The sequence below is a fragment of the Eleutherodactylus coqui genome, chromosome 2 (assembly GCF_035609145.1).
Source record: "Eleutherodactylus coqui strain aEleCoq1 chromosome 2, aEleCoq1.hap1, whole genome shotgun sequence".
In the NCBI taxonomy this organism is placed as follows: Eukaryota; Metazoa; Chordata; class Amphibia; order Anura; family Eleutherodactylidae; genus Eleutherodactylus; species Eleutherodactylus coqui.
In genome coordinates, this window is record NC_089838.1 from 340,392,802 (window position 1) to 340,414,944 (window position 22,143).

Consider the following 22,143-nt stretch of genomic DNA (forward strand, 5'->3'; position numbering starts at 1 on the left):
AGATGCTGCTTGCCTGTCATCCTTTCAGCGTGTATGGCCAGAGGAGGAGGAGGAGGAGGAGGGGGAGGAGCATGAGGAGGAGGGGGAAGAGACAGCTTGGCCCACTGCTGAGGGTACAGATGCTGCTTGCCTGTCATCCTTTCAGCGTGTATGGCCAGAGGAGGAGGAGGAGGAGGAGGATCCTGAAAGTGATCTTCTGAGTGAGGACAGCCATGTGTTGCGTACAGGTACCCTGGCACACATGGCTGACTTCATGTTAGGATGCCTTTCTCGTGACCCTCGCGTTACACGCATTCTGGCCACTACGGATTACTGGGTGTACACACTGCTCGACCCACGGTACAAGGAGAACCTTTCCACTCTCATTCCCGAAGAGGAAAGGGGTTCGAGAATGATGCTATACCACAGGGCGCTGCTGGACAAACTGATGGTAAACTTCCCATCCGACAGCGCTAGTGGCCGAAGGCGCATTTCCGAGGGCCAGGTAGCAGGGGAGGCGCAGAGATCAGGCAGCATGTACAGCGCAGACAGGGGAACATTATCCAAGGCCTTTGCCAGCTTTATGGCTCCCCAGCAAGACTGTGTCACCGGTCCCCAGTCAAGGCTGAGTTGGCGGGAGCACTGTAAAAGGATGGTGAGGGAGTACGTAGCCGATCGCACGAACGTCCTCGGTGACGCCTCTGCCCCCTACAACTACTGGGTGTCGAAGCTGGACACATGGCCTGAACTCGCGCTGTATGCCCTGGAGGTGCTTGCTTGTCCTGCGGCTAGCGTCTTGTCAGAGACTGTGTTTAGTGTGGCTGGGGGAATCATCACGGATAAGCGTACCCACCTGTCAACCGACAGTGCCGACAGGCTTACACTCATCAAGATGAACAAATCCTGGATTTCCCCAGACTTCTGTTCTCCACCAGCGGACAGCAGTGATACCTAAACAATACGTAGGCTGCATCCGCGGATGGAAGCATCGTACTCTATCACCATCCAAAACGGGGACCTTTTTGCTTCATCAATCTGTGTAGAATATTTCTCCTCCTCCTCCTCCTGAAACCTCACATAATCACGCCGAACGGGCAATTTTTCTTACACCCACAAGGCTCAGTCATATAATTTTTGTACACAATGTTTATACGTTTCAATGCTCATTAAAGCGTTGAAACTTTCACCTGAACCAATTTTTATTTTAACTGGGCTGCCTCCAGGCCTAGTTACCAATTAAGCCACATTAACCAAAGCGATTAATGGGTTTCACCTGCCCTCTTGGTTGGGCATGGGCAATTTTTCTGAGGTACATTAGTACTGTTGGTACACCAATTTTTGGGGGCCCTCGCCTACAGTGTAATCTAATTAATTTTTAGCCCACCTGCATTACAGCTGACGTTACATCAGCTGTGTTGGGCACTGCAATGGGATATATTTATGTACCGCCGGTGGGTTCCAGGGAGCCACCCATGCTGTGGGTCCACAGGGAGTTGTAACTGCATGTGTCCACTTCTAAAGAACCCCAGTCTGACTGGGGCATGCAGTGTGGGCCGAAGCCCACCTGCATTAAACATGACATTATTACCTCAGCTGTGATGGGCAATACAATGGGATATATTTATGTACCGCCGGTGGCTTCCTGGCACCCACCCATGCTGTGGGTCCACAGGGAGCTGTAACTGCATGTGTCCACTTCTAAAGAACCCCAGTCTGACTGGGGCATACAGTGTGGGCCGAAGCCCACCTGCATTAAACATGACATTATTACCTCAGCTGTGATGGGCACTGCAATGGGATATATTTATGTACCGCCGGTGGGTTCCAGGGAGCCACCCATGCTGTGGGTCCACAGGGAGTTGTAACTGCATCGGTCCACTTCTAAAGAACCCCAGTCTGACTGGGGCATGCAGTGTGGGCCGAAGCCCACCTGCATTAAACATGGCATTATTACCTCAGCTGTGATGGGCAATGCAATGGGATATATTTATGTACCGCCGGTGGCTTCCTGGCACCCACCCATGCTGTCGGTCCACAGGGACCACAATAGGGAGTTGTACCTGCCTGTGTCTATGAATTAAAAAGCCCGGTCAGGTTGGGGCATGCAGTGTGGGCCGAAGCCCACCTGCATTTAATCTGACGTTAGCTCTGCTGTCCAGAGCACTGCAATGGGATACATTTATTTACAGCCGGTGGGTTCCAGGGAGCCACCCATGCTGTGGGTGCACACGGAATTCCCATTGTGGAGTTGTACCTGCCTGTGACTATTTATAAAAAACCGCGGTCTGACTGGGGCATGCAGACACCTTGACAGAATGAATAGTGTGTGGCACATAGGTTCCCCATTGCTATGCCCACATGTGCAGCTCCAGATGGAGGTGGCACAGGATTGGATTTCTCATTGCTTATGTACAGCATTGTGGACTATCGCCCTGCCCCTTTTAAAGAGGGTCGCTGCCTAGCTGTGCCAACCCTCTGCAGTGTGTTCCTCTGGCAGACGCGCTTATAAATAGACATGAGGGTGGCGTGGCATGAGGGCAGCTGAAGGCTGGGCAGGGACAGTTTGGTGTGCGCTGTGGACACTGGGTCGTGGGGGGGGGGGTTGGTCAGCATGTAACCTAGGAGAAGTGGCAGCGGAGTGTCATGCAGGCAGTGATTGTGCTTTGTTGGAGGTAGTGTGGTGCTTAGCTAAGGTATGCATTGCTAATGAGGGCTTTTCAGAAGTAAAAGTTGTTAAGAGGGGGGGGGGGGCACTCTTGCTGCTATTGTGGCTTAATAGTGGGACCTGGGAACTTGAGATGCAGCCCAACATGTCGCCCCTCGCCTGCCCTATCCGTTGCTGTGTCGTTCCCATCACTTTCCTGAATTGCCCAGATTTTCACAAACGAAAACCTTAGCGAGCATCGGCGAAATACAAAAATGCTCGGGTCGCCCATTGACTTCAATGGGGTTCGTTATTCGAAACGAACCCTCGAGCATCGCGAAAAGTTCATCTCAAGTAACGAGCACCAGAGCATTTTGGTGCTCGCTCATCTCTACTCATATTCTGTTTTTCCATTGTTCAATTCACTGACAGGTCCACTCTCCTCATTAACTTTCCATCTCCTAGCAACAGCATGAGGGAGTGGCTAGTCAGGTATTAGAGAGAAATAGAGCCTGAAATTGGGAGCTTAATCCTACATATGGATTGGGCTAGAGAGATTGTATAAAAGGAGAGAGGGGGTGGAGCTTAGTCAGTTGGAGTCTGACTCGAGTCTAGGGAGTGGAGGAAGAAAGAGGAGAAAACAGAGGAGCCAGTGTGGTGGGAATTGGAAGTATGAGTACCTAGTTTATGTTTTATGGGCAGTGAGCCAGCAGAAGAGACGTGTTAAATAAGAGAGAAGTAAGGAGAAAGCATTACAAGCAGGAGCATAGAGAAATCAAGAGAGAAAGCAATCCTTAAAGTCTACATCAAAAAGTCAAGCTGGAGTGTAAAGCAAAGTGGACAAAGGAGTATCCCTATCAGTAACTCCCAAAGTTTAGGTTAAAGTGATCCCTGAATCCAAATTCTAATCATCTGCCTCAAGCCAACTTAAAAGGGTTGTCTCGCGAAAGCAAGTGGGGTTAAGCACTTCTGTATGGCCATATTAATGCACTTTGTAATATACATCGTGCATTAAATATGAGCCATACAGAAGTTATTCACTTACCCCCTCCGTTGCTGGCGTCCCCGTCTCCATGGAGCCGTCTAATTTCGGTGTCTTCTTGCTTCTTTAGACGCGCTTGCGCAGTCCGGTCTTCTGCTGTGTGCTCGCGCCGGAGAGCTGGTCAGCGCGTCGTCATCATAGCTCCGCCCCTTCACGTGGTGCCGATCAGCCAATTAGGTGGCTGTAATTGGCAGTGGAACGCAAGACATCCACGGTGCACCATGGGAGAAGACCCGCGGTGCACCATGGGAGAAAACCGCGGTGCATCCCTGGGAAAGGACCGGCGACCATCTTTGGAAGAAGTTTTATAAGTTGATGAAACACTAGAATGGTGAGTAGAAACCTTCTTTAAAGCAATTTACACGTGTACATTGTAATGTTTGATTTAGAAGGGGGACTGGGCAGAAAAAAAATGTCACTTTTGCCTCGGGACAACCCCTTTAATGTAACCTCTATAACTGCTTCAAATTCTCTCTCTGCCAATAAAATGTCCTATTGTTTTAATGTTTAATCGTGTTTTTCGGAATCCCTTCTCACTTTAAAACATCTGTACTGAGGTCCCACACCACTCTTCAGCAGGACAAGGACAATTCCTGTTAATTAAACCTTTATTATTAATTTATCTGAAGTAGGTTTCAGCCTGCATATGGATTGGCATCACAAACTAAACAAACCACCACCTTTGCCTGCCCACCTTCGTGGCTAGCACCAAATGGCAAACTACAACCTCATTCACACTACGTCATTTCCCCGCAGTCGCTGTTCTTGAGAGAGAGAATAGCAGAGCCACCACCGCTGTTGTATCCAACACGTGAATCCATGTGCGGAACTGCCCGCTTGTGGGTGCCACACTAGTCCCCCAGGCCAGTCCCACACTAATGTGAGTCCCAGCCCCCAAGGCCAGTCCCATGCTGTTGTCAGTCCTAGCCCCAGACCTCCTGAATACATTAGAACTTTATGTACAAAAATGTATAGAGGCCGCTGCAGTTATGTAGTATTTAGTTTTAGGGACTCTGTGCATTGACATATAATCCTAGAAGAATGCCTACATGATATTGCATCTGATGGCAAGGTGAATGTTGTACACAGCCACAAAAAAAAGCAAATGCATAAGGCATTGGTTCTAGGATAGAATATCTGTATTGTGGTATCATACCAGGGTTACAGGATGCTTTTAGAGGTTTCAAAGGTCGGGAGAGGCTGATTATTTCAGGTTGATAGTTCCACAATATGAGGGAAGCATGGGAGAAATCATGGAGATGGTTGTGTGAGGAGCAGATATCAGGAGAGCTCAGAAAGAGTCCTTGTGAAGACTAGAGATTACATGTGGGGAGGCGGTATCAGGAGTTGGGGTCCAAGAGGACTATAATTTTAAAGGGTTAGTTCTGCTGGGTCATAGGAGTCAAATGTTCTTGCTCTTGCATCAACCTCTTTGTCCTGTGGAGCTGCAGGATGATTGGATGGGTGAGTATAGGTAGGCTGGAGAAGACTCCCAATTAAAACGGCCACCTGACATCACCCCTGTATCATGGAGGTCCTCTCAGAACCGGGAACTCTATCGAAACTGTAACCCTCAGGGCTCCTTCACACTAGTGAGTGCGATATCGGGCCATGAATCACGGCCTGATATCGCACTTGCCAACATAGGAAAGCCTCATGGATGCAAGGTGTTTTCATGTGAAAATATGTGATCGCATCACTTCGGGCATGAAGGGAATCGCAGAGTTCTCCTATTGCTTCCATTGCTGCTAGATAGAACATGCCGCAATTTGTTTCATGGTGCTATGCGGGGAAAAATCGCTAATGTGTATGAACCCATTCAAAAGAATGGTGTTCATATTTGTCCAAGATTTGTTTCTCACAATACACGAATCTCAGACGATTTTCATGCCAGAGTGAAGATAGCATTAGGGTCACAAGGCTTAGTTGAGACACTGTAACCTTTTGGGTGCTGAGGCCATGGGATGCTCAGGACTGAAGGCCTGTGTGGTGTTTGGGACGCTTTCCAATTACTGTTGGGCCTTACATCCCACCTGCATTACATCTCCATATCATCATGAGTAGCAGTACTATCATCAAGTCTAATATGTCTTCTTTATTTTAATCGGTTTTTAGCTGTCAGCTGTAATAATGATAGATCTAATACAGTACTAATAATGGGAAGGCCAATATTCCATAGGTATAATGTGTATTGCACACTGTGATATATGCATCAGTAATCTTCCATACGAGGCCAGTAATGGTTAACGCTTCTCTCGGTGTTGAAGATGATTACAATCTATTATGTTACATTTTTCTTCTCAGGTTAATGAGTCTCCAGAGAACAAGTCATGTTATCTTACAACAGACATAATGAAGACGCGGAGAGAAGATCCCAAGACATTGTGCCAATTGTATCCTCCGGTCCAAGAGGGAATCACTTGTTTGTCGACTACAAAGTGAAATCAAATTAAAAATAATGAGATATGTTGTGTCCAAGTATAATGCAATGATGTCATGTAAGACTAACGAGATACATTGTGTATAGAGCAAATATGTCATGTAAGAGTAGGGGAAAATGACTTCCAAGTGCATTGTATATACACATACATGCAAAGCATTCGGAAAGGCTTCAGACCCTTTCACTTTTACATTATGTTGTGGCCTTGTGCTTTCCCATCATTCTGCACTCACTACCCCATAATGACAAAGGGACAGCTGAGAGTTATTCATTTATAAAAAAATTACAAAGATTTTTTATAATTTTACATTGACATAAATATTCCCACCCTGTACTCAGTACTTCGTTGAAGCCCCTTTGACATTGGTTGTATTATAGCCTCCACTCTTGGCTATAATGTCACAAGGTATGCACACCTAAATTTGGAAATCGTCTGCCCTTTGTCAGGTGATTGTCTCCCCTACTTTGCTCCATTCCACTTTCCATAACATCCCCCAGCATGATGCTGCCATCACCAGGCTTCACTGTAGAGATGGTATTAGGCAGGTATGGAAGAGCAGCTTCAGGAACTCAAAGCCTGAGATCCCGTGCAGACCAGTTTCAGACCTGGCACGTGGTCTGAAAAAAAACACTCCAGGTGGAGGTTAGGAACAGGGGCCCTGTGGGTTGTGTACCCAGGATGTTGTAATCGGACTATATGCTATGCTGTGTATGTTGTGACGTTACTGTGCTGATAAATTAATGCTGGCAGGTGCCAGATTTGTAAGAAAAGCAAGTCTCCTGGAGCCTTTATGCATGCATGGTGCCCATCTCCCTGACATTGAGATTGGTGAACCACAGATGAGAAACCCCCTTGCCACTATATATATATATGAAGTCCTCACTGACAGATTCACTCAGTCACTAACTGATTGACTTGCCACTAATTCTCTAACTTCCCGATGTCGTGCAAATGATATTTGACACGGAAATTATTTACATCCTGAATAGAAAAAGTAAAAGAGATCACAACATGATTATTCAATTCTAAGCACAAAAGTAAGTGACAACCTCTGTAATGGAACTAATAACACATCTTTCCCGAGAAAATTTTTCACGCCCATTTTTTAGGTCTTAAATAGGAATTGTAAAAGGGTCAAATGTGATTATTCAATTCTAAGTACAAAAGTTTGTGACCCCCTATGTAATGTAACTAATAACACACATCTATACCGCAAATATGTGAAATTTGGCACAACCATTCTTTAGGTCGTGAAAAGGAACTTGATTATTCAATTCTAAGTGCAAATGTAAATAACCCCCTCTGTTATGTCCCCAAGCTAATTGGACTACAGGGATGGAGCATGCATTTAAGGCTTAGAAGGGGCTTCAACCTCTAGTCAGGGGGTAAATTTGAATAAAAAGGGCCATTACTTTTTCATTCAAGTGTAAAAAGTGAGGAGAATGGGGGGTGGCACATTCTGCAGATGGACATCAGTACATGCAGTCTGAGGAGAATCTATCCCTAGATGTATACATATTTTATTCCCTGGTTCCTCTGAAGTAACCCCAACATAAAATATTGCATGCAAACAACAGGTAAACAACTGCATCAAATTAAGTCAGGTGAAGCCGAGTAAATCCGACAGTATGCACATAGAGGTCAGTTATACTCTCCTCAATATATACACATAGAGGAGCATTGGATTCTCCTCAGTATATGGACAGAAAGGTGAGATAGGTTGTCCTTAGCATGCAAATCATTTCCTTAGGCTATAAGGTTTCTGAGACAAGATCTATCTCATGTATCACAGATTTTCACACAGTTTTTCATGCTCAGTATTGAATATTGAAGATATGACCCCCCCCCCCCCCCCCTCCCTGCTTTTCCTATTTAGGACGTAAAGAATGGTCATGGCAAATTTCACGTTTGCGTGGTACAGATGCGTGTTATTAGTTACATTACGAAGGGGGTCATTTACTTTGTTGCTTAGAATTGAATAATCAAATTGTGACCCCTTTACTTTTCCTGTTTAGGATGTAAAGAATGGTTGTGCCAAATTTCACATTTCTGCAGTACAGATGTGTGTTATTAGTTACATTACATAAGGGATCATTTATTTTCACGCTTAGAATTCAATATTCAAGTTGTGACCCCTGTACTTCTATTTAGGACCTAAAGAATGGTTGTGCCACATGTTAAGCGAAATGTTAAGTTTGTGCAGTACAGACTGTTAAGTAAGTGGATGTGGATCCATTGTGTCTCCCAATCAGTAGATGGATCAGACCAGCAGGGCTGACAGTTGACTCTGGAAATCTGGATGCTCACAGCTGAAGACATGACTTGGAATGTGAAGGTGACCTGGGGATCTAGTCCTATACTGGTAGCAGAAGGTGGAAAGTCCCTGCCTATAAACAGCAGAGAATTTGCCCTAACAAGGGTGGCCATGCGCAGGAGCCTGGGCACTGTTTAACCCTGTCAGGACTAGTCACCAGAAGCCAGGGACTGGGTAACGTCAAGCCATCTGAAGAACCAAGGAGTGAGCGGACAAGTTCAGGTCAAATCTGGAAGCACCGAGTAAACAGAAGACTAAGTACTGGAAATACAGGAACAGCAGGAGTGACTGTGACGCATGTATTCATGAGAGGGCTTATACAATAACACTGCAGCACAGGCTGTCAGGTTTGAGGCATCAATATAGTGGTGAAGAGACAACAAACACTCTGCAGCTAGGTGGGAGAGGAAAAACCAATTTAACCATGGATGTGCTGGAAAAAGGCAATCACAGATTCAGAGAGCGACGCCCTTGTCTGCCAGACCTAACACAGATGTGTGTTATTAGTTACATTACATAGAGGATCATCACATAGTATTGAAGGCTGTCTTCCACTTGTCCTCCTCTCGAATGCAAATCAGATTGTACGCACCTCCTGGGTTGATTTTCCTAAAAATAGATGCAGATGATCAAACAGCTCAGAAATCAATGGTAGTTGGTATTTGTTTTTCATCGTGATAGATTTGAGCCCTCGGTATTCAATGCATGGGTGCAACGAATCATCCTTTTTCTCTACGAAGAAAAACCCGGTCCTGACCAGGGAGGAGGATTTTTAAATGAATCCTTTGGCCAAGTTATACCTCACATACTCGGCCATGGCCTGAGTCTCTGGAAGAGACAATCGATAAACTCTTCCCTGAGGAGGTACGGTTCCAGGTATAAGTTCAATTGGACAATTGTAGGGGCGATGTGGAAGGAATTCAGCCTTTTTTTGTCAAATACATCTCTGAAATTCTGATAAGCCTTAGGCAGACCCTGGAGGTGAGGGGTAACAGAAACTGGGCATACGAGATGAAGAGCATGCATACATCTGGCATGGCAAGCTCCACTCCAACTTAGCACCTCACCATCATTCCTCTCCAGATCACGGAGCCACGGCAGATCTAAGAGCAGTGGACTGGTTGCCCCAGGAAGTACTACCAGAGAAATTGTCTCTGAATGCAAGGCACCTATCTTTAACTGTAGTGGTTATCACTTGGATAGTCACAGGGAGGTTGCTACCATTGATAGTGGTAACCATCAGTGGTCTATGGAGATTCCAAATGGGAATCTGATGGAGATTGACAAATGCTTGTTGGATAAAATTCCCGGCGGCGCCTGAATCAACGAAGGCTCCCACCGATACCTGAGTTCCGGAGAACACCAAAGTACTAGGATGATTTAATTGAGAAGAGAAATGGTCATCACCTAGGCCAACTTCTCCAACTGATCCTAAGTGGAGAAGTTTCCAAATTTGTGGGGGCGATCACGCACTAAGTGGCTAGAAGACCTGCAATACAAACATATCCTCTTCTCTAGTCTCTGCTCACGCTCCCTCCTAGACAACCCAAGCTGGTCCACCTGTATGGGCTCTGAATCACTAGGCTGGAAGGCTGGAGATGATGTCAAAAGAACCCCTTAGGATCAGGGAGCAGGACAGATAGAACTCCTTCGCTGCTAAACCTCTCCTAGCTCTCTCCTGAAAGCATAGATCTATCCTTGTAGCTAATGAGATACGAGGATCCAGAGAAGTGGGAACCTCGCGTCCTGTCAACTCATCCTTGATCCGCTCATTCAGTCCCAGAATGCGACGACCAAAGCCTCATTGTTCCACCTTAACTCAGAAGCCAAGGTGCAAAACTGGGTCACGTATTGACCCACCATGAGGTTATTCTGAGCAAGCCACAAGAAGGCAGATGCGGCTGAGGATGGGCGACAGGTCTTGTAAAAAACCTGGTGAAAGGTCTCAACAAATAGGGCGATATTATTTTCCAGTAAATCATCCTTCTCCCAGAGAGGGTTAATCCAAGCCAGAGCTTGACCTGAGAGGTGGGACATAATGAATGTCTTTGGCATGGATCGGATGCAAAGAGGTATGTGAGGAGTTCGAAATGCAGTGTGCACTGATTTATGAAATCCCAACATTGCCCTGGATCTCCCTCATATTGAGGTGGTGCTGCCAATCACACTCCTGAGGTGGCAGCAGCTACAACTACAGGAGTTTGTGGCAATATCACGGCAGCAGGACTACTGCCAAGATGCTTATTTACTTTGTGTAAGTAGACCAGAATCTGATCCTGCCTCTGTTGCTGTTGCGACAACTCCTGAAATAGTTTTGGAAGCCCAGCAGGTATAGAGCCAGCAGGATCCATGGCTGCAGTGTACTCTTAGGTAAGCGGATGTGGATCCACTGTGTCTCCCAACCAGTAGATGGATCAGACCGGCAGGGCTGACAGCTGACTCTATATAGTGGTGAAGAGATGACCAATACTCTGCAGCTGGGTGAAAGAGGCAAAACTAATTTAACCATGAATGTGCTGAAAAAGGCAATCACAGATTCAGAAAGCGATGCCAACGTGTGCCAGACCTAACACAGATGTGCATTATTAGTTACATTACATAGCAGATTATTTACCTTTGCACTTAGAATTGAATAATCATGTTGCGGCCCCCTTACTTTTCCTATTTACGACCTAAAGAATGGTTGTGCCAAATATCAATTTTGTACAACACCAAGTTAGAGAATTAGTGGCAAGTCAGTCGGTGAGTCAGTCAGTTAGTCAGTGCTTTCACCTTTATATCTATAGATACTGAGGAGAGTCTAACTGTGTGTATATACTAAAAGACTGTAAAGTACATAAGGACTGCAGGGATGGAGCATGCATTTAAGGCTAAGAAGGGGTTGCAACCTTCTGTCTGGGGTTAAATTTGAATAAAAAGGGGTGTTACCTGTAAGGGTAAAAAGTGTGGAGAGTGGGAGGAGTGGCGCATTCTGCGGAGGGATATTGGTACATGCAGCCTGAGGAGAATCTAATGCTCCTCTATGTGTTTACAGATTTTATTCAGCGGTTCCTCTAAATTAGAGCCTCGTGTAGTGCTCTGAGTGTCGAGACAGCAGAAATGTAGTCCTAAGCTCTTACCCACGACCTGAAGGTTGCAAGTTCAATCCTCGCGTGATTCAGGTAGACAGCTCAAGATTGACTCAGCCTTTCATTCCTCTGAGGTCGGTAAAATTAGTACCCAGCTTGGTGTGTGTGGGGGGGTGTAATAAATAAATTACCTGAAAACGCGGCAGAATAAGTTGGTGCTATACAAATAATATATATACATATATATATTTTTAAATTAACCATGACTTCATAACATTTTCTGTGCAAGCAACAGGTAAACACCTGCATCAAATTAACTCGGGTGAAGTTGGGTATATCAGCTAGTATATATTGCCTCTGAGTTTACCACAGTAGTGTTATGTAAGAATAGGATATACCCTCCTTACTCCAGACCAGAGGGCTGGGCAACTTTAGCCATCAAACAGTGCACCATTGACAAGGCATCAACATTACCCTGAGTCTTGCCTGGTCTACATTCGAGGGCAAAATTAAAGTTCTGGAATAACAAGAACCATCTTGCCACTCTACATGTCTCTCTTTATTCTATGTTATCCATGTCAGTGGGACATGGTCCGATACCCACTTAAGCTCTCGTCTGAAAAGTTAATATTGTAAGACTTCCAACACCCACTTCACTGCCAAACACGTTCTATAATAGCATAATTCCTTTCTGTGGAAGATAACTTTAACTCAAATACATTACCGGATGCTCCTCACCATTTATCAGCAAAATTTGGCAGAAAAAAACTGCAGTAAGTTTTCTGTTATGCCCGGGAAAGCCCTGATTTACTTTTTGGTTAAAGGTCTAGGCTAGCTCTGTATGGCCTCCACCTTATTAACTTGAGGCTTGATTACACCTCTGCCAATAACATAGCCAAGCTTATGGTATCCACAACAACTTGTACCTTTCCAAGTGGACTTTCCCAATAGGAGCTATAAATAACTACATCATCCAGGTATGCTGTGGAATAGACATGATGGCCTTGAAAATTCAGTCCATCATTCTTTGAAATAATCCCTTTGGGGTGGAGAAAGCAAATTTCTCTTTTGCTCTGTTAGTTAAAGGTATTTGCCAATATCCTTTTGTGAGATCCATAGTGGAAATGCATCTGGCATTACTTTTGGCATGGAGTAATCATCGACTTGGAGATTTCATTTAACTTTCTGAAGTCGTTACAGAATCACTAAGTGTCATTTGGTTTAAGAATCAATATAATTGGGCTTGACCACTCACTTTTTGACTCCTCTTTAACCCCTAGCCTCATCATGCATTTAACATCAGTAGAAAATGCATGTCTGTGATTCTGGTAGCCTGTATGGTTTGAAATTTACCTTCACCCCAGGTTTGTTTATTATGTCATGCTTTATAACATGGGTGTGACCTGACAGGTCAGAGAACCTGCTTATGTTTCTGTTAGTGAAAGCTTAAAGATTGCTTTTCAAAGTATGTCTTTGGTTTTCTCATTCAGTTAAAGGATAGCTGAGCTCGGGAAACAACTTCCGACACAACACCACTTAGTGTGATCAAACTTATCTGTTTATTGATTTATTGATTGACAGGCAGCAGTTTATAAAGAGACACTTGCTTCGATTACAATAATTCAAACCTATTATAATTCATTTTTACCATTGGTTGCTAAAACATAAACGCAATATGAATATGCAAGATAAGATGTTTTCAGAGAATATTTTGGAACATATGTGAACAACGAGAAACATGTCATCTTGACCTGCCGGACAGTCTAAATGCTACATACCTATCTACTGCAGCTCTGGCCTTGGTTATTCACTCAAGGCTTTTGAGTAACTATTTACATATCTATAAATCCTCAAGAAAGAGGACAAATGAACATAATGAAAAGAGGCATACCTAATGGCTGCCTGATACAAAATGGCTATACATAGGATAGAACACAGAGTAATATTAATTCACTAACACTAAGTCGTTACAGAATCTCCAAGTGTCATTTGGTTTAAGAATCAATATACTTGGGCTTGACCACTCACCTTTTGACTCCTCTATTACCCCTAGCTTTATCATGAATTTAACCTCGGTAGAAACTACATGTCTATGTGATTCCGGTAACCTGTATGTATTGAAATTTACCTCTACCCCAGGTTTGTTTATTATGTCATGCTTTATGACATGGGTGTGACCCTGCAGGTCAGAGGACCTGCTTATGTTTCTCTACAGAAATTCTTGATGTACTGAGAGGACATTCTGACCATGGGAATGGGTAGCTGTGGCTTTATCTTCCTAGCCCTCAAGGTCCCTAAAGACTCTCTATCTTTCCAGGACTTAATTAAATTGACATGGTAATTCTGGTATGGGTTTCTTTTGCCTGGCCGGTGTACTTTATAATTACCTCTCCAAACTTCTCTACAACCTCATAGGGATCTTGAAACTTAGTAGAAATGTACTTTTGACTGCGGGCACTAAGATCAGGATGCAGTCCCCAGGGTAAAAATTTCTAATCTTGGCTGACCAATTATACACCCTGCTTTGGGCCTCTTGTGTGGTCTGCCGGTGTTCTCTAACAATAGGCATTACCATAGCAATGTGGTTCAGCATTTCTTCCACATACTCAGTAATACTTTTCTAGGGAGTTGACTCAGTTTCCCATGTTTCCTTGGCTATGTCTAGCAGTCCCCTTGGTTGGCAACCATAGACCATTTCAAAGGGTGAAAACCCTGTAGAAGCCTGTGGCTCCTATCTAATTGAAATTATCAGGTACGGTAATAGACTGCCCCAGTCATGCTCATCTTTTTCTACCACCCTTTTTAACATCTGTTTTTGGGTCTTATTAAACCTCTCCACTAATCCATCTGTCTGAGGGTTGGTGATTGATTATTTTAAAAATATTTTATTGGTTTTAAATAGAGATGAGCGAGCACGCTCGTTTAAGGCTGATGCTTGAGCGAGCATCGGTCTTCTTCAGTAACTGAATACTCGTCCAAGCATTATGCTCCAGACATATAGAGTAGCAGACATTGTAGGTAATGATGATTTTGGGAATGTCTTAGAAATCCATAATAGGTGTGATATGCTAGGGCAATCCAAAGTACTAGCGTCTATGTCCACCCAGTGCTTAGATAAGTCATCTAGCAACCAGCTTTTTAATTGGTCAAGTAAAGCAACATGTTGGTAATTTTTTAAGCAGGGACAACCCAAGTCCCCCAGGAAGGGTGGAGGTATAATATTCTAGATGCCACTCTTGCTTGTTGGTTATACCAGATAAACTGCAGTAACATATTTTGCAATTTGTTCAAAATGGTATCAAGTAAGATCACAGGAAGATTACAAAAAAGGTACAACATTTTGGGTGGTAGTATCATTTTGGAGATAGGAATACGACCTATCCAGGTTGGCAATATTATTAATATCCTTCTCTAGAACGGCAAATAGCTTTTTGAAATTAACTGACACCAAATTATATAGTTGAAGGAAATAGTTTAGTCCCACCTTGGCTGCATCTTCTGCTCCCTGTTTCTTTCGGCAGGTATTCATCTGCAAGACTTGATCGGCCGCCAGTTACCTCGGCTTCCTTACACAGGTAGAATAGAAAGACGGGATATTGCTTGCATTTAATCTTCCTGCTTTATGTGCATCTCACAAAGAATGGAGAACGCGTTTCGGTTTCTTAACAAAACCTTGTTCACCTCTACGGCTTTCTATTTTACCTGTGACATCAAATTATGAATGGGATATGTTAGCATTATACCCAGATAGGAGATTTGTCAATTGGACCACTGGATTGGGTATGTCTGTTACAATTTTGTTTAAGTGGGTTCGGGTATCCCCATATTAAGGATTAGGAGGTATTAACTTTATAATAGCTAACTGACCTAAATGCACTAATAATATTAGAAACAGATTTAAGCGAAGATTCTGGGACTTCCAAACTTAAAATAACATGATCTGCAAACAAGCTGATGTGGTGTTCTAAATGACCTATTTTAATATTTGAAATATCTGGTCCTGAGCGTATTGCTTGTGCGAAGGGCTCCATCACCAAAGCAAACATTATCGGGGAGAGTGGACATCCTTGACGCGCCCCATTGGAAATGTCAAAAAGGTGAGAAACTGTGTCCAAAGTATAGATCTGTGCAGCTGGACAGAAGTATAAGGTTTGAATTGAAGAGAGTAGGGGCCACAAAATTCAAACCTTGTGAGCACCTCCCTGAGGTACCCCCAATGTACTCATTCGAACGCCTTCTCCGTATCCAAAGCTAGGAGCAAAGATGGCATTCCCTGTCCAGACACCATGTAGATAATATCAATATAAAGCCTTGTGCTGTCCACTATCTGGCGCCCCTTGAAGAATCCTACTTGATCTCTATTAATTAGACTCAGCATGACCCCCAAATAATTTTTTTGCTAGTACTTTGGCATAAGGTTTTATATCTAAATTTAGTAGAGAAGTAGGTCGAAAATTCTGTGGAAGGTCAGGTGATTTCCCAGGTTTAGGTATGGTAATAATTAGAGATGAGCGAACGTACTCGGTAAGGCCGATTTCGCAATCGAGCACCGAGTTTTTCGAGTAGTTCACCACTCGGGTGAAAAGTACTCGGGGGCACTGTGGGTGAGCGGGGGTTGCAGAGGGGGTGGGAGAGGGAGAGAGAGCTCCCACCTATTCCGCGCTGTTACCCCCGCTCCACCATGCCACGCCCCGCCCCACAGCGCCCCCCGAGTACTTTTCACCCGAGTAGTGAAGTACTCGAAAATTGCTGTGCTCGATTGCGAAATCGGCCTTACCGAGTACATTCGCTCATCTCTAGTAATAATAAATGCCTTTAACATCTCTTGGGGGATATGGCCTTTTAAACTTTTTTATTGAATTCCGTAGTTAGGTAGAGAGTAGAGATGAGCGAGCACACTCGTCTGAGCTTGATGCTCGTTCAAGTATTAGGGTACTGGAGATGCTCGTTACTCGAAATGAACAACATGCGGTACTCGAGTCAATTGCATTTCCCTTCTCCGCATGTTTAGCACCACTTTCTAGCCCATAGACATGAGGGGAAGGCATTACCACTTCCTGCTGTGATGTGCCAGCCCTCTGCCCCCCACAGTAGTGAGTGGCTGGCGAGATCAGGTGACCGCCGAGTACTTAAAGCGGCCCCACCCGCGGCTCGCCTCAAACGCATGCTGGCAGTGGTTAGGGAAAGTGCTGAGGCTTATACAGGGAAAGTGTTAGAGTAGGACTGTTGTGGCTGGCTGGGAGCAGTAGTGCACCATTTTATTTTATTTTTTTAATATCTATCCCTCTGCAGAGCATTACAGCTATAGCAGCTCACTCTCATCGCTAAATAGTACGCAAATATTTCCTGGCCCACTCCAGAACAGAATTTCACAGATACCATTCTATGTGTTGGGTGAAGTTGCCCCCATTATCAGCACTATTCACTGGCTGTATAGCTTTGTGCCTCTGTGCAGACCGTCACACTATACCCTTTCCTTGGGTGCGGTGAACTTTCCGCTGTTGTTAGCACTGTCCACTGGCTGTATAGCTCTCTGTCCCTGTGCAGACCGTCGCAAAGTTCCCTTTCCTTGGGTGCGGTGAAGTTGCCCCTGTTATTAGCACTGTTCGCTGGCTGTATAGCTTTCTGCCCCTGGGCAGATCGTTGCACAATACCCTTTCCTTGGGTGCGGTAAAGTTGTCGCAGTTACCAGCACTATCCACTGCCTTCCCACTACATACAGCCTCTCTATTATATACAAGTCTCTGTGAGCGGTAAATGACCCCTCTGTATCAGCGCTAGACAGCGGTTTAATTTTTTATGGTCACAGCATAGAGCCTTCTCTATCTACACGTCTCTGTGTGTGGTAAATTAGCCACAGTTCTCAGTGCTATACGGTGGGGTAATTTATTTTGGCCCTGCTCTATTCTTAATTCGACATGATGAGGAGTAGGAGTAGGGGTCGAGGACGTGGACGCAGCCGCAGGCGCCCAAGTGAGGGTTTGGGCGCAAGCCAAGGCCCTGGGCGGGGTGCATCACAGCCGGCTACTGAAGGGTTAGGAGAGCGCCAAGTCTCTACACTCCCCATCTTCCTATCACAATTTGCGGGTCCATGTGGTAGACCTTTATTACAAGAAGAGCAGTGCAAGCAGGTCCTGTCGTGGATGGCAGAAAATGCGCCCAGCAATGTATCAGACCCCCAGTCTTCAACACAATCCACCACTCCCGGCCTAGGGACTGCACCTCTGAATCCTCTGGCTGCTCCTCCTTCCTCCCAGCCTCCTCACTCCATGAAAATGACAGATTCTGAGCAGGCAGACTCCCAGGAACTGTTCTCAGGTCCCTGCCCAGAGTGGGAAGAAACGGTTCCTCTCTCACCTGAGGAGTTTGTCGTGACCGATGCCCAACCTTTTGGAAAGTTCACAGAGTCCGGGTGATGAGGCTGGGGACTTCCGGCAACTGTCTCAAGAGCTTTCTGTGGATGAGGATGATAAGACACAGTTGTCTGTCAGTGAGGTAGTAGTAAGGGCAGTGCGTCCGAGGGAGGAGCGCACAGAGGATTCAGAGGAAGAGCTGCTGGATGATGAGGTGACTGACCCCACCTGGCTTGCTAAGCCTACTGAGGACAGGGCTTAAGAGGGGTAGGCAAGTGCAGCAGCAGGACAGGTAGGAAGAGGCAGTGGGGTGGCCAGGGGGAGAAGCAGGGCCAAAGAATCCCCCAACTGTTTCCCACAGCACCCCCTTGCGGCAAGCCTCCATGCAGAGGGCTAGATGTTCAAAAGTGTGGATGTTTTTCAGTAGGAGCACGGATGACCAACAAACAGTGGTGTGCAACCTGTGCCGTACCACTACCAGCCTCACCACCACCAGCATGCGCAGGCATATGATGGCCAAGCACCCCACAAGGTGGGATGAAGGCCATTCACCGCCTCCGGGTCACACCACTGCCTCTTCCCCTGTGCCACAGATCTAATCCCCCTCCAAGGACACAGGCACGAGTGTCTCCCGGCCTGCACCCACACCCTCACCTCCACCGTCCTCCACGGCCTCTAGCACTGTCTCCCAACACAGCGTTCAGCTGTCGCTAACACAAGCATTGGAGCGAAAGCGCAAATACGCCACCACCAACGCACATGCACAAGCTTTAAACGTGCACATTGCCAAATTAATCAGCCTGGAGATGCTGCTAGACAGGCTTGTGGAAACTGAGGCTTTCAAAACATGATAGCGGCGGGGGTCCCACCCTACTCAGTCCCCAGTCTTTACTATTTTTCCCGGTGTGCCATCCCTGCCCTACACCAGCACGTCTCTCGCCACATTACCCGTGCCCTCAACAACGAGTTACTGTGAAGGTCCACTTAACGACAGATATGTGGACAAGTACTGGCCGGCAGGGCCACTATATCTCCCTGATGGCACATTGGGTGAACTTGGTGGAGGCTGGGACCAAGTCAGAGCCTGGGACCGCTCACGTGCTACCAACACTAAGAATAGCGGGTCGTACCTCGGTCCTGGTATCTGCGGCATATTATGCCACCTTCTCCACACCCCTTCCTCCTCCTCCGCCACCTCCACCTCTAAATTACGAGGTGTGAGCACATTGCCAGCAGTCAGTAGCGCGCGGCTCAGCAGCACAGCGGTGGGCAAGCATCAGCAAGCCGCGTTGAAACTTATCAGCTTAGGTGACGAGAGGCACACGGCCCTCGGGCTGTTTCAGGGTCTGACAGAGCAGATCGACCTCTGGTTTTCGCTACTGAGCCTCCAACCGGGCATGGTCGTGTGTGACAACGGCCGTAACCCGGTGGTGACTCTGCAGCTCGGCAGCCTCACACACGTGCCATGTCTGGCGCACGTCTTTAATCTGGTGGTTCAGCGGTTTCTGAAAACCATCCCCACTTGTCTGACCTGCTCGGCAAGGTGCGCCCCGTGTGTGTACATTTCCGCAAGTTCACCACAGATGCTGCCACCCTCAGGACCTCTCGGATATTATTACTCCTCCTCCACCTCCTAAAACAGCATGTGATCACGCTGAACTGCCCAAAATGCTCTGTTTAAAAGTTTAAAAAGTTTTATCAGTTTTTAAAGTTTTAAAAGTTAAACTTAAACCAACTTTTGCGGAGGGCTGCCTCCAGGCTCTGTTAAAAATTAACCAATAATGAAGTGTATCTTCAAAACATGTTTGCTAGTTTCACCTGCCCTTGGCGTTCAGCAATTTTTCACGGGTACACTTGTACTGTTGGTACACCAATTTTTCAGGCCATTGCCAATAATGTTAGCTAACTAATTTTTCCAGGGTTTGCCTATACTCTTGGTAAATTAAATTTTTACCGGTGTTCGCCTTTACACTTGGTACACCAATGTTACTGGGGTTCGCCTATACTCTTGCTACAGAAATGTTACAGGGGTTCACCTAAACTTTTGCTGCAGATATGTTAATGGGGTCCGCCTATACTCTTGCTACAGAAATGTTACTGGGGTCCGCCTATACTTTTGCTACAGAAATGTTACTGGGGTCCGCCTATACTTTTGCTACAGAAATGTTACTGGGGTCTGCCTCTACCTCTGCTACAGGAATGTTACAGGGGTCTGCCTATACAGTTTTTACTGAATGGTTTCAGGGTTTCCGCCTATACTCTTGCTGTAGAAATGTTACTGGGGTCCGACTATACTTTTCCAACAGTAATGTTACTGGGGTCTGCCTATGTTAAGAACATTTTAGATCAATGTATTAGTTAATTGTTCTTTTATTGCATTGTAGACTAGAAAGATATAGCATGATGCTAGTATAAGTAGTGAAGGGGTTGAACAAAAGCTTTCTATAGCCGTGCATGGTACTGGGACAGAAAGACAGGAGATAAGACCGTCTCTCAGCCCCCCCCCCCCCCCCCTGCATTCCTTTGCACTGAATTCATAATGGTTTCATTGTATGTTATAGTAACACCTTAAAAGGTGTAACTTATGTTAATCATTTTAGTTGCAGCCTATTATGTATTATAATTAGTCTGGGAGGTATATACTTTTCCTGTGATGTAATTTATGGTATATAAACCGCATACATCTTAGAATAAATTAGAAATCATATGATACCACACAGGCTGGTGTGATTTGTATTTCTCCTGGGTCCAGACTTCTGCACGAGATCTGGGATCATCTTCTCTTTGATAAACACATAAATTCTCCTTACAGCCTACACTCTTGCTACAGAAATGTTACTGAGGTCCGCCTATACTCTTGCTATAGAAATGTTACTGGGGTCCGCCTATACTCTTGCTACAGAAATGTTACTGGGGTCTGCCTATACTTTTGCTACAGAAATTTTACAGGGGTCTGCATATACTCTTGCTACAGAAATATTACTGGGGTCTGCCTATACAGTTTCAACTGAATGGTTTGAGGGGTTTGCCTATACTGTTGCTACAGAAATATTACAAGGGTCCGCCTATACACTTGCTACTGAAATGTTACTGGGGTCTGCCTATACAGTTTCTACTGAATGGTTTGAGGGGTTCGGCTATACTCTTGCTACAGAAATGTTACAGGGGTTTGCCTATACTTTTGCTGTAGAAATGTTACAGGGGTCCGCCTATACTCTTGCTACAGAAATGTTATTGGGGTCTGACTATACTTTTACTACAGAAATGTTACTGGGGTCTGCCTATACTCTTGCTAAAGAAATATTACAAGGGTCTGCCTATAGAGTTTCTACTGAATGGTTTGAGGGGTTCGCCTATACTCTTGCTACAGAAATGTTATTGGGGTCCGTCTATACTCTTGCTTCAGAAATGTTACTGGAGTCTGCATATACTTTCGCTACAGAAATGTTGCTGGTGTCCGCCTGTACACTTGCTACTAAAAGTTTGGATGTGTCCGCCTATTCTCTTGTAACAGAAAAGTTTCAGGGCTCTGCCTGTACTGTGGGTGCACAAAGGTTTCCCATAGCAATGTTCAGCTGCCTGACACATACACAGAATGAAGTGTATGAGGGGGGGACACATGGATTTCCCATAGCTATGTAACTCATGGCACCTTGGGTCACACAAGGTGGCGGCTGGGACCGAGCCTGACCCAGGGCCCACTCACGTACTTCCAAAACAGAGTATTGCGGGTCCTACCTCGGTCATGGTTTCTCGGCCTTATTATGCCACCTCCTCCTTCTCCTGCTTGGGGTCTAGGGATCAGCGCGGGGCAACATGTATTTTCTCCCACGTTATCACAGGTATCTGAGACACTGCTTTCGACCAAACAAAAGAAGCGTTACTGAATTAATGAGATGTTCACAGCTGTACTAGCATCTGAGTCCGCTTTATGCCCACGATTGCTGAGGGTGTGGGCAGAGACTGACGTCTTGGGGGGGAAGAATCAACTGCGCCAGGTTTGGCCTGTGGAACTTCTTTGGGGTTCATCCAGTCTTTGCAGCGATGAAAGCAGCCTTAACTGATTTAATGAGACATTCACAGCTGTAGTAGCATCCGAGTCCGCTTTATGCCCACCATTGCTGAGGGTGTGGGCTGAGGCCGAGGTCCTTGGCTGGTTGAAACTCGGCCACATTGTGGCACTCTGATTTCTTCATGTGTAATACCATCTTTAAGTTCCTTGAGCTCGCCTACGCTGCGGGTGCACAAAGACTTCCCATTGCGTTGTTTTACCTGTCTGGCACAAATACACTGACTGACTTG